This window comes from Nelumbo lutea, chromosome 1 (assembly GCF_056320005.1).
Source record: "Nelumbo lutea isolate HS-2025 chromosome 1, American lotus-T2T, whole genome shotgun sequence".
Taxonomy (NCBI): domain Eukaryota; kingdom Viridiplantae; phylum Streptophyta; class Magnoliopsida; order Proteales; family Nelumbonaceae; genus Nelumbo; species Nelumbo lutea.
Genome location: NC_142684.1, coordinates 39,704,305 through 39,717,796, shown reverse-complemented (window position 1 = coordinate 39,717,796; position 13,492 = coordinate 39,704,305). Strand labels below are relative to the sequence as shown.

General features: G+C 41.3%; 1 protein-coding gene across 3 annotated transcripts in view; it reads left to right on the top strand.

Annotated features, from left to right (window-relative positions):
* Nucleotides 1-13,492, top strand: part of PA200 (proteasome activating protein 200) — a 102,688-nt gene that overhangs the window by 19,599 nt on the left and 69,597 nt on the right. The window contains exon 2 of one of the 3 annotated variants that reach the window (XM_088963579.1): nt 7,397-7,490. The exons of the other annotated variants lie outside the window; for them this stretch is intronic. The gene's annotated coding sequence lies outside the window, so the exon portion shown is untranslated. The remainder of the gene's footprint in view (nt 1-7,396; nt 7,491-13,492) is intronic. 3 annotated transcript variants of the gene reach the window in all.

Genomic DNA, 13,492 nt, shown 5'->3' with positions numbered 1-13,492 from the left:
TATCTGCCAGGGTCTTCAAACACTTCACCCATATCACTGCTCAACCTAGTATTTGTTTCCATAGGTGTCTCAGTTGGTTTAGCTCCTAACAAACATGTTTCTTCCAGCAAATCAAGCACATATTTCCTCTGACACAAATTAATACCATGTTTAGATCTTGCTACCTCTATGCCCAAGAAATATTTCAATTTACCAAGGTCCTTTGTCTGAGAATTTTCCTGTAGAAAAGTCTTCAACCTGTCAATGCCCATTTTTTCATTCCCGGTAATAACAATATCATCTATATACACCAGCAATAGTATTTTTCCTGTCGGAGAGTAATGTCTGAAGACGGAATGATCAACTTGGCACTGTTTCATACCAAACTTCTTTACCGCCTCACTGAACCTACCAAACCATGCTCGAGGAGACCGTTTAAGCCCATATATAGCCCTCTTTAGTCTGCATACCTTACCTTCCTCCCCCTGAGCAACAAACCCAAATGGTTGCTCCATGTAGACTTCATCGAGCAAATCACCATGCAAAAAGGCATTTTTGATATCAAGTTGATATAGGGGCCAATCATACATAGCTGCAAGGGAGATCACAACACGAACCGACCCTATCTTAGCAACCGGGGAGAAGGTCTCTGTGTAGTCAATACCATAGGTTTGGGAGTACCTTTTTGCAATCAATCGCGCTTTTAGGCGCTCAACACTACCATCAGGCAAATACTTAACGGTATAAACCCACTTACAACCAACAACCTGCTTCCCAGGAGGAAGAGCGGTGAGGTCCCAAGTATGATTATGACGTAGAGCTGAGAGCTCCTCTTCCATTGTACGACATCACCCTGGAGGGGCAAGGGCTTCCTGGACATCCTTAGGGACAACCACTAAGGATAACAAAGAGATAAACTGGCGATGGGAGGCGGAAAGGTGAGTAAGTGAAACATGATTAGAAATATGATGAAGGGTGCAAGTGCGTTTACCTTTCCGCAAGGCAATGGGAAGATCAAGATCAGATATTGGGTTCGGGCCTGGAGCCAGACCTATCAACGGTGATGGAGCCAGAGGGGTAGCAGCCGGTACACATGGGCGATGTGTACACACTTGACGGATAGGTGGGCGTTCAATAGGTGGTGGCACTGGAGGCAAGGACTTAGTCATGACTGGAACAAGGGGTAGAGGATCGACAACTGGAAGTGGAAGAGGAGGAGGCGATGAGGAGGAAGAAGCACCACTGGACCCCAAGAAGAATGGAGTTGACTCAAAGAAGGTGACATCAGCACACACAAAGGAACGACGAAAACTAGGATGGTAACACTTATACCCTTTCTGGGTCCGGGAATAGCCAAGGAAGATGCACTTAAGGGATCGTGCATCTAATTTATCGTTCCCGGGGCCCAGATTATGGACGAAGCAGACACACCAAAATACCCGAGGAGAAAGCGGAAATGGAGACAAGGTGGGAAACAAGACATTAAATGGGGAATGACCATCAATGATAGATGTGAGCATCCGATTGATCAAGAAGCAATAGGTAAGCACCACATCACTCCAAAAGGGTTTGGGAACATTCATGTAATGCATGAGGGATCATGCTGTTTCTAAGAGATGCCGATTCTTTCTCTCAGCCACCCCATTTTGTTGTGGGGTGTAGGTACATGAAGTCTGATGTATAATGCCATGTTGGTCCAAGTATTTTTGAAATGATGAAGATAAATATTCACAGCCATTATCAGAACGAAAAATTTTAACGTGAACACCAAATTGATTGCGAATCTTAGCATAAAATTTCTGGAAGATGGTAAACAATTCACTTCTTTCTTTCATTAAATAGAGCCACATTATTCTTAAAAAGTCATCAACAAAAATAACAAAATATCTCTATCCATTGTATGACATCACTTTATAAGGACTCCAAACATTTGAGTGAATCAAAGAAAAAGGACTCGACACACGGTTATCAACCCTAGAACTAAAGGGAACACGATGGTGTTTCCCAAACTGACACGACTCACAATCTAAAACAGAAAGTTGACTCAACGAAGGAACCAAAGATTTCAAAGCTTTCAGCGAAGGATGACCAAATCTATAGTGCCACTGAAGAGGAGAGACAAATGACTGGAGAGCTATTGATGTTCTTTCACCACCGTCAAGATAATATAGTCCACCGGCTTCATGCCCTCCACCAATCTTCATCCCCATCTTGAGATCCCGAAAAACACACATAGAAGGGTAAAAGGTAATGGAACAATTAAGTGACTTGGTCAGCTTATTAACAAACATTAGATTAAACGAAAATTTAGGAACATACAAAACTGAGGACAGGGATATAGGTTCTAGGTCAACATTACCAACACCATAAATGGAGGATGTGGAACCATTAGCAAGGGTAACAGATTGTGATGTTGAGCAATGAGAGAGGGAAGAAAACACACCTAGAGTTCCGGTCATGTGATCGGAGGTTCCAAAGTCAATAATCCAAGGATTGGGTGTGGATGCCAAACAAGCCACACCTGAGTGTGCGAAAGTAGCCGTGTTTTGCTGGGACGTGGATTGGACAAACCTCTCATACTCATCACGGGGAACACTCACCATCTCCTTCTCGGGACCATCTGTGGATGTAGGAGGCATCTGATCAGCTGAACGATTCTCCTGTCTAAAACTGGAATTGGTATCACTAGTCATGGCATGATTGGCCCAGGATGAGGGTGGACCATGCAAGTCATAGCAATAATTAATGGTATGTCCATCCATACCACAATGAGTACACCTCCTCAGACCCAAGCCACGTCCTCTACCACGGGCTCCCCCTGAATCTCTGCCTCCAGTACGACCACCGCCATGGTTATATGTATGTCCACCACTGCCACTTCAGCCATATACCGGACCATTGCTACCACCACGGCTAGACTGAGCTCCTCGAGCTCCACCTCTAACACCACGGCCTCTTGACATTGCAAAGGCTGATCTATCTGAGACGTTAGAGTTCTCAGTAGATCCAATAGAAGTCCTCTGAAGTTGAGCAAACACCTCTTCTAAAGAAGGAAGAGCTGATCCTCATAGTATCTGAGCCCGTACTGGTTCATACTCAGATTTCAGCCCCACCAAAAATCGAGTCACATCCAAGCTGTTCTCCCTGTTCTTGCTGAATCTTGACATTAGAAGTGAGGGGGTGATAAACATTCAACTCACTACGGATGTTTCTCATACTGGCATAGTACTCCTCGAGACTCCGATTGCCCTGTTGCAGATTAAAGTATTCCTGATACAGCTGATATACCCTGGTTGTATTGTCTTGACCAGAATACAATTTCCTAGCATGGTCCCACACATCTTTGGCAGTGTCAAGAAACATGAAATTTACACTAATCCTGGGTTCCATACTATTCCATAACCACATGATAATCTGTGCATCCTCTTGTTCCCAGTCTTCATACTCATGAGAATCAGTGGAGGGTTTCTCCTCTCTTATGTGTTTCACCTTCTTCTTTGCCTTCAGAAAAACTTCAATAGATTTAGCCCAAGGGACATAATTCTCCCCATTCAGTTTAATGGAGGTCATTTGAACATTCAGGTAGTCAGTAGGTATCATCACATTAGATTTGCTATCATTGTTATCTCCCATTGCTGAATTCTGTCACTGAATTCTGCACATTTGCTGATTTCTGTTGTCACTGAATTCTGCACACTGCTCATGACTTGATCACACTGATCACACTGGTTTCAGTTGCACTCGTTACACCACACCCTACCCTACGGCTACCTGAAATCTCATCACTATATGAGCACCGCTTCTCCTTTGAATCACACAAAAAACATAAACCCTAGCACACTATAGTCTGAAATCCCATCATACGATTTGAAACATACTTCCTATTTGATTCATAACAGAAAATATGCATAGAAATCTCTTACCTCATTACCTGAAGGACAACCACACGAGAAGAAAATCAGTGCACACAAGACACCCACTGCACCACACGAATCAGCCCTACATTGATTAGGGGAGGGCTTAGAAACCATAGCAACCGACAACACAAGACACAACTGGAGGCATAGAAGCCTCCAAGGGAAGAGGGCGATCACTCCTTTTCAGCCCTTTCCCTGATCTCCAATCGATGGCAGGGAAATCAAGGAAAAACCCTAGATTGAGTGCACAGAGAACAGAAATCTAGGCAGATCCGAGTTGCTTAGTTGAGCTCTGATACCATGTTATAATTCGGCCTGCCTTTGAGTTCTGTTTGTCTGTTAACAGTCAATAAGAAAGAGGAAGAAAGAAGGAAGAAAGAGAGAGAAAGGAGGAGAAAAGGAGAGAAGAAAAGTCTGGTTCGAATTAGGGAAACAATCACTCTCCCATTCGGCCAGGCATGTTTTTATATTATTAATATAATGGAAAAGGCACAAGTGCCCTTTATTAAGTAAGGGACACTAGTTCTAACATAATATTACAGATCAGCAACCTCAACATAAGTATAAAGACAGAAATACCCCTACGCTAACAGACTGTTTAGAAAGATGCAAAAAGTCAAAAGAAAATAGCAGAAATCAGAATTCGAGAAGGGAGAAGATGAAGAAGAAGATGGCGGCAACTAGGGTTCAGAGAGAGAGATATTCGAACATAATCTCTTCTCTTATTCCCTTAATTCTATTTTATTAAGTTAAACTTTGGTAATTTACAGAGAAGCCCTTAGTTGGGCAGAAAATTAAAAAGACATAACATAAGAAAGGAGAGACCCAGATTAAGGCCCATTACAGCAAAGAACATAAAAGATAAACAGCCTATGGGCCATTCGGCCCATATTCTCTACAGATTTCTTTCCTCCCATGTAGTCCACACCACATCAGCTCTTGCTGCCTTCCATAAACACTTTCCCCTTTTTTTCTGTTGCCTTAGGAAAGCAGGCCTAAAAAGACTTGCCACATCCTGTGGGGGAGCCCATCTGCATCCAAAGAGAACAAAAATATCCCCAAATACAAGAAACAAAAGGGTAGGATAAGGGTAAATGGGGTAGGGTTTGCCACAAGCCTTACAAACGACCCACACACGGGGAGAGAAGCATTTGTTTGGGCTTCTTTTCTGTAGCACATCACAAGTGTTTACCTTCCCTAGGAACACTTCTTAACAGAAGGCTTGCACTTTAGGAGGGATTGGTTTGCACAAGATTTCTCTCACTGGGGAGTTCACCTCCAAAGTTTTACAGTGAGTGAGCAGGCTGAAGAAAGAGGCACAAGAGAATAAACTGTCTGAGGCTGGGGACCAGATTCTACTGTCAGCTGAATTTTGGTCTAATTGGACCTTCTCCAAGGTTGAGATCAAAAGCATTAGGGAAACACATTCTTATCTCTCAAACCCCTTTTGAAACCACAGTGTCAAGAAAGACCCAAGTCTGAAAGCACACCAACCCAAGCAACAAGTTCATTCTTAAGGTTTGACAAGGCGTAGAGAGGTCAGGAAACAACCTTGCAGTTAGCTTCAAAAAAGAAAAAAAAACTAGTCCACTCAATATACAGGAAAGATTTCTGTATAACATAAACTTTCAAAGCTTTTCTCACTACCTAAAACCATGTTTTTTTTTTTATCAATAACACATTTCATTAATCAATCAGAAGTATTAATTAAAAAGGAGATAAACTTTCTTATCTCCCCAACTGAGGCTTGAGCCCCAAGAATAAAAGTTAAAATTTCAACTGAGCCTAGAACATGGATTCCCTTGCCATCCCTTGCTTAGCTAACCCATCAACAAACCAGTTAGCTGATTTCTTCACTCAAATGATCTTGACTTCCATGTCTTTAACCAGCCATCTAAACTTTCTCCTTTCATTGTTGTAATTCCATAATCCAGTATCGTCTTTATTCAGCCACCCTACAACCACCTCCGGATCCCCTTCAATTACAAGTCTTCTTATATTCATCTCCTTTGCTCTTTGGACACCTTCCATAACTGCATAGATCTCAGCTCTAAGAGAATCACCCACCCCAATTGGATCTGAGAATAGGGCTGAAACATTCCCATTCACATCCCTAAACCATAGTTTTCAAGGCACCAAGGTGAGGCTAGGCGATAGGGGGGGCGCCTTGTTGCCTATAGTTTTCAAGGTGCCAAGGTGAGGCTAGGCGACAGGGGGGTGCCTTGTCGCCTAGTTGCCTAGGCGTCGCCTTGGCGATGGATTTTTTTTTAAGTAAAAACATGTATCCTAGGGTAGTTCCCTAGGTTCCATAATCATATTTCCTTATAAATATCCATAATTTTCATAAGAAAAATATAAACTTCATGTTAAAGTATAGAAAATCAACATATTCCAACATATTCATGAGAAGAAAAAGAAGAAAGAAAAGAAAATAAAAAAAAATAGGGGTTGAACCCCTATTTCTGTTATAGGAAAAGAAGAAAAGAAAAGGTGGAAGAAGAAGAAATTAGTATACAAATACACAAAATTAGTAAAGAAAAAGAAGAAAATGTGTTGATTGGACAACATTTTATTTTCTTCCTTACTTATTGGTTCAGGGTTTGAAGTCTTTGAGGGTTTAATACAGCATTTAACAATGTTTGTGTTGATTAAACACTAACAAATAAGAAAGTAATAAAAAGAAATTAGTATATAAACACACAGAATGAATATTTTAGTTTAAAAATGTCTATTTTATAATTATAACCCCAAAAAATTAAGAACATAAAAGTTTTTTATAACACACAATAGAAAACTGCTTGGCGATTAGACAAGGCGAGCCTCCAAGGGTGCCTTGTCGCCTAGGTGTTGCCTTGACAACTATGCCCTAAACACATCCCCATCCCCTGAATGTCCAGGGTTCCCTCTACTACTACCATCAAAGTTCAGTTTCAAAAAAACCAGAGGGGGGAGGGATCCAAGACAAGCTCAGTCCTGTTTTGACCTGGGCGCATCTAGCAATCTCTCCCCATTCCTTAACAGATCATCCACTATATAATCTGTTAATAGCTCTGATGATTTCAGCCACTATACCACCCTTAAATGGATCATTTCTCTCAAATCTTCAGCACTTCTCTCCACTTCGGAGAAAATCCTAGAGTTTCTTTCTTCCCATAGAGACCAGCATACCACAGCCCTTAGGCATCTCCACATAGTCCTACCCCTTTTCGATGCCACCTGAAAAAAGAAGAAGGAAAAAGGCTCTGCAGGTTCGATGGAGGGGTCCAATTACACCCGAAGAGGGAAGAAGCCCATTCCCAAATAGTCTTTGCAAACTGGCATGACACCAATAGGTAAAAACCAGTCTCCCCATCAGCTTTACAAAGAAAACATCTGTGAGGGGATAAACATGTCTTGGTTCTCTTCTTTTGGATCACTAGTGTTGATTCTTTCCAGAAATGCTTCCCAACAAAAACTACCAACCCTAGGAGGAATTGATCTGCATTAAATCTCTTTGGCAGGGAAAGGAAGGCCTAAGGGACTGGTTCGAGTTAAAACTTTGAAGAAAGAAGCACAAGAGAAAGAGCCAGTGGGGGTGGGGGTCCAAATTCTAGTGTATGTTCTTTATCTTGTACTTTAATAGCCTTGAATTGCACCAAATAGCTTTTTATGCAGTGCTTTTTGTGGTTTTCATTCCACATGACCATGTTTATTTATTAACTTTTTCTAATTCTCTCCCACCTTTTCTCAACATAGACTTCATGCTGGGAAACTTTCACAAACCATAGAAAGATACACAACTAGGCTCCTTTTTTTGGGGAGGGGGGAATCTTACCCATGACCCCTAATACAAATCAAGTTCAGGACTGACACTCATCTTGTCCAAAAAATCAATGAAAATTACAAATGTTGAAGTAAAATGTTACCTCCTTTTAGCCCTACTCCTGGAGCCCAGGAGCAAAATATGTGTTCAATGGCTAAGTTGAGATTGACCTGACCTAACTTGTGAGAAGATCCTCACTGTCAAATGCCTAGAAAATCCATTGAATTGATATATCTGAGAATTTCATCAATATTGTTTCATAACCTGTTAGAACACAGTTTCAGCAAAGAAAAAGAAAACCTGTAGGCTGAGAAGAAGAGAAAACACCCATTCCTCTGTTTGGTTGAGATTAAAATAAGTTAATCTCACCATAGAAACTCTCCTCAACAGGTTAAACATAAAATTGGATTATGGGTACGAGTAAACTGAATATCCATATGTTTGATAATTTGCAAGCATTCCTGCAAAAGTGTTACTAGATATGCCTGGGCTAGTTGGTTGGTTGACTATTACAGTATTACTTGAGAGTCATTTTCTGAGTGAATTCATTAAGGCCCTAATTTTTTATGCATATTTTGCTTCGTCAAGTAATTGAGTTCCTGCTATTACATTAGTTGCAGTCATGATAAACAAAATGGATAAACAATATTACATTCTGAGTTAGTTGACACTCCACCACAAGTTCCATTTTGAAGTTCTGTTTATATTGATTTAATGGTTCTGGAAATGACGTGAATCCTTTTTACAGAATGATATTCCATATGGTGTTGGGGTTTTGGATCTTGGGAGATTATAAGAAGAAATTACCAACTTCTTTATTGGGATCATTTCCTTCTTCACTTTAATGTGGTTAGGTCTTGCAGCTAGCTGATAATTTTCTTTATGGTACTTGTGTAGCTACTTGTCACATGCCTAGTCTCCTTCTTAGCCACGTCTGCCTTGGAGTCGCACTCCTTGCTTCCACAAGTCAGCTTAATTCCTTGAGCACACTCTTTGGCTCTTGGACCAAGTGGCCCACTCACAATTCTCACACAAAGGCAAAGCCAAAGACTTAAGAGACAAAGGAACTCACAAGGGTTTAGCTCAAAAGCACTCTTTATTAACTCAACGATAAGGGTACAGGACTCGCTCTTGGACTCCTTACTCTCTTAGGGGACTCTGGAAAATGGAGGAGGGGTCCTATTTATAGGCACTCCCACCTTCTTTGGGGTGCAATCCTAACCGTTCATTTTCCACCTCCTTACCCTAACATTGCACCTCCCTATCCTAGCCACAAATTTCCACCCTATTATATCAACCACATGTTGCACCTCCTCAAGTGGAACCTTCTAGGCATCTTCCTAGAATATTCCTTGTCTAGATATTTGCAAGATAAGGGTAGCATATTCTAGACTCAAAACTACTCCACATTACTCTACAACATTCCATACAATGCAAGAAGACTCAAGATGACTCTAGAAAGTTCTGTACACAGAACTCCATACTCTTCAAGATGACTTTGGAAGGTTCTAGAATCCTGGCTTGACTAGAAATCTATAGAAAGCCCATGAAACCTCTAGTCTCCAACTTCCTTGTAGCTCTATTCAGGCAAGCTGTGACATACTGCTGACCCCGTTCTTTGTTATCTTTTAAACTTGTAACCATATGTTCCATAACTCCCTTTGCACCCACTGATTTGCATAGAACTTAACTTTGATATTGTTCTTTAAGCCATTTAAGAAGGCTTTCCTCTGCAGAAGCCTTGTTGGCAGATTTATTGGTGGCTATCCAGAGCCATGTGAAGTTATAAGGTTGGTTGATGGTTTATTGGTTTTGTGGGTCCAACCTGACAGTCAGAAGTTTGGGCATGGGAGCTTCCTCTGCTTTTTTCAGAGATAGAGGCTTTGGAGGTTCTAACTGCAGGGCGTAGGTTGTTAATGGCTATAGATTACATTTGGAGAAGTTGAGTTCATTGATTTGGATTGTCAAGAGTTCAATGGTATGCAAGATATAGGTCAGAATTTTTGTGGTGCCTTACACACTTGGTACAGACTGATCTTCACAAAGATTGAAAATGCTGTAGGTGGCTTCTTCTAGGCTGATGAAGGGAACCTCATTTGTCCATTTTTGCATCCTCTTTTTGTCACATAATACAATCTATAGAGTTGTTGTTTCAAGAAGGGGCCGTTGCTTGGTGCAATGGTAATCTTGCGCTGACAAGAGCAGCCACTTTGTGCAAAAGTTACGGTTTGGCCTGCATCCAGTTCACCTTTCCCAAAACCTTGAATAGCTGGGACCAAATTAGGTAATGAACCTTGGTTTATAAATTATGAACCTATCATGCACAAATTATTAATACCATTTTCTCTTGAAATTTGTTATGGTGATTGGTCAATGCTCACCTGTTTTGTTGTTGCAGATTCCTTCCTGAACTCTGGATCCAAGGGAAGGTTATATGGTGCTTCCATTTCCAAAAATATTTTTTGATGGAGCCCCAAGTCTTTCTTGTGCTTAAAGGCTGATAAAGTTCAGATTTGTATACCTTTTGGTTTCAGATTAATCAGAGAAGAAAGAGTTGAAAAACAGCCCTAGAAGTATGGGACTGTGCAAGAAAACCAGAAAAACAAACAAGAGAAGATTAGAGAATGAGAGAGAGAGAGAGAGCTGCTGCAAGGAGGGTTAGAGAATGGGAGGTTCGAACTAAACCTCCCTCTAACACTCTAATACACTTTTATTAAGTTAATCTTTGAGTAATTACAAGAGAGGTCCTTGGTTGGACAAGAAATTACAAAAATAGAGCATAGAAGAGTATGGGCCCAGAATAAGGTCCATTACAGGGAAGAACATAAAGATAACATAGAGTAACAGCCTATGGGCCGTTCGGCCCATCTTCTCTACACTCCCCCTCAAGCTGACCATAGATGTTAATCATGCCCAGCTTGCCAGTGTTTTGTTGAAGCCTTGCCTTGGGAATACCCTTGGTGAGGAAATCTGCCAATTGTCCTTTAGAAGTAATGAATGGAAGACACACTTCACCCGAAGAGACTCTTTCTCGAATCAAGTGTCTATCAACCTCAATATGTTTAGTTGTATCATGTTGTACGGGGTTGTGGGCAATGTTGATGGCAGCCTGATTATCACAATACAACATTATCGGCTTGTCATAATCAATCCCGAGTTCTTCCATCAATGACCTTAGCCACAACAGTTCAGAGACTCCATGTGCCATGCCCCTATATTCTGCTTTTGCTAAGGATCGGGTCACAACTGATTGTTTCTTGCTCCTCCAAGAGACAACATTACCAGCCACCAGACTGCAATACCCTGAAGTAGATCTTCCGTCATCAATATTTCCAGCCCAGTTCGCATCAATATAGGTTTCAAGTTTTAGATGTCCATGCTTGGTAAACAGAACCCCTTTTGTTACGACTAGGAAGCAAATCATATGAAACAAACAAAGTGGAAAGGTTGGTCATGCGATCAGAAGCACCTGAGTCTATGATCCAAGGGGTCTTAGGATTACCTGAGGTGGTTGCATGGTTAGCAGAAGCTCTTATACCTGAGTGAGAAAATGCAGTGGTGGCTGAATTTCCTGAAGGGTTGGATGATGAAGTCACTCTTTCAAGATGGCTGATCATTTTTTCAAACTTTTCATACTCAACTTTCATGGCTGCCAACTGTGCACAGGCATACTCAACTTCAGCATCTGTACCCGTGGCTGCATTTGCACTCCCTGTCTTCCTACTATCATTTTTCTTCTGGAATCGAACAGGAACAAGCCTGGGATGTAATTTCCAGCACTTGTCTTTGGTGTGCTTCGACTTCTTGCAATATTCACAGACAACCTCCTTTCTTGTGCCATTAGGAGCCCCTATAACTCCTTTGGGTTTAATCCCCATATTTGCGAATGCATTAATGCCAACTCCTTGAACCTGTACCTGCCTTCTGCTTTCTTCACTGCTGAATAAGGCATATGCTTATGATAATGAGACACTTTCCTTGGACATAATATTTTGTTTTGTGATGTCATATTCAGGGTTTAGTCCAGTTAGGAACTCAAAAGCCCTGTTCCTTTCAACTAATTTTCTGTAGGTTTCTGCATCATTGGGAGTATTCCATGTCACAACCTCTATCAGATCAATTTCTTGCTACAGAGATTTCAAGGTTGAGAAATAAGCTGCAAGGGATTTCTCCCCCTGTCTAAGATTCTTCACATCACTCCTTAGTTTATAGGCTCTGGCTACATTCATTTTATAGGAGTAGGTTTCTGCAACACTATCCCAGATTTCCTTAGCCGAGTTCATCCAGAGATAATGTTGACTAATTTGTGGCTGCATTGAATTCACGAGCCACCCAATCGCGGTGTAATTCTCTTGCACCCATTTCTCATAAGAGGGATCATCCTCTGGGGGAGCTTTTTTGCTTCCAGAGATAAACCCCCACTTTCCTCTACTACAAATATGAATATTTACGGATTGTGACCAGGCCAAATAGTTGGTTCCATCCTGTTTAACTGTGGTTACAGCCAACAAAGAATCAGTTGGGTTTCCCAAAGTTTGTCCATATTCAGCAGTACTCTTGCTCTCAATATCTGAGAAGTCCATTATGGAAAAAAACTTCAATCAGGGTTTCGACAAGCCTCCACTAGTGTACTGATTTTTATGAACTCAGATTGAGTTGAATCGACAACAAACACAACAACTCACAAACTCAGTTCAGTCTTGACAGTCGTGAGAACCAAGTTTAGTGGCAGCTCTTTCAAGAAGAAGAAGGCCTTATTCAGCCTTCAAGAAACAACCAGCAGACCTCCAAACACTATGTATTCTTGGTTTCCAACAATAATTTCCCAAAGAGAGCCAGAATACAGTCCACAGTACTTAAGAGGCCTTTTTACAAACACTATGTATGCAACAGTCAACACCCCACTGCTAACTATTAGGAATCACTTCAAAAGCACTCCGTATAGGTCCAAGAAGTAGCTGAACTAAAGTAGAGACTCGTACCACTGAGCCTAAATAAGTTTCGGTCACTTGGCAGTCCAACAAGATAAGAAAATAACCTGGAAATCTCTGAGTTAAACCAGTCCAGCATCAGCCGAACAATAGAGCAAATATAGAGGGGTTTCGAGTACTTTAACAGCTCCCCAAATCAGAAAAATAACCCAACAATAACTCAGCAATAACTGAAGCAACTTATAGTTGTATGAATCTCTGATTTGAGCTTCAAATCAGGCCGAACAATCCTTCTCTTTGATTCTTCCTGGTCACCGAACTATTCTCCAAGTGAATAGAGTCTTGGGCACCCTCCAATGACCTCCAAGAATCAGGCAAATGAGTCTAAACTTCCAGCCCTAGAACACTCTCATGTAGTCGGCTGGACTATAATCACATGAGAGCCACGCCAAGCTCAAGCCTGCTCTGATACCAAGTTGAAAAACAACCCTAGAAGTATGGGACTGTGCAAGAAAACCAGAAAAACAAACAAGAGAAGATTAGAGAATGAGAGAGAGAGAGAGAGCTGCTGCAAGGAGGGTTAGAGAATGAGAGGTTCGAACTAAACCTCCCTCTAACACTCTAATACACTTTTAATAAGTTAATCTTTGAGTAATTACAATAGAGGTCCTTGGTTGGACAAGAAATTACAAAAACAGAGCATAGAAGAGTATGAGCCCAGAATAAGGCCCATTATAGAGAAGAACATAAAGATAACATAGAGTAACAGCCTATGGGCCATTTGGCCCATCTTATCTACAGAAAGGATAAAGAAGAGAGAAAGAGAAAAGAGAGGGAAGAAAGAAAGAAGAATGGTGAAGAGA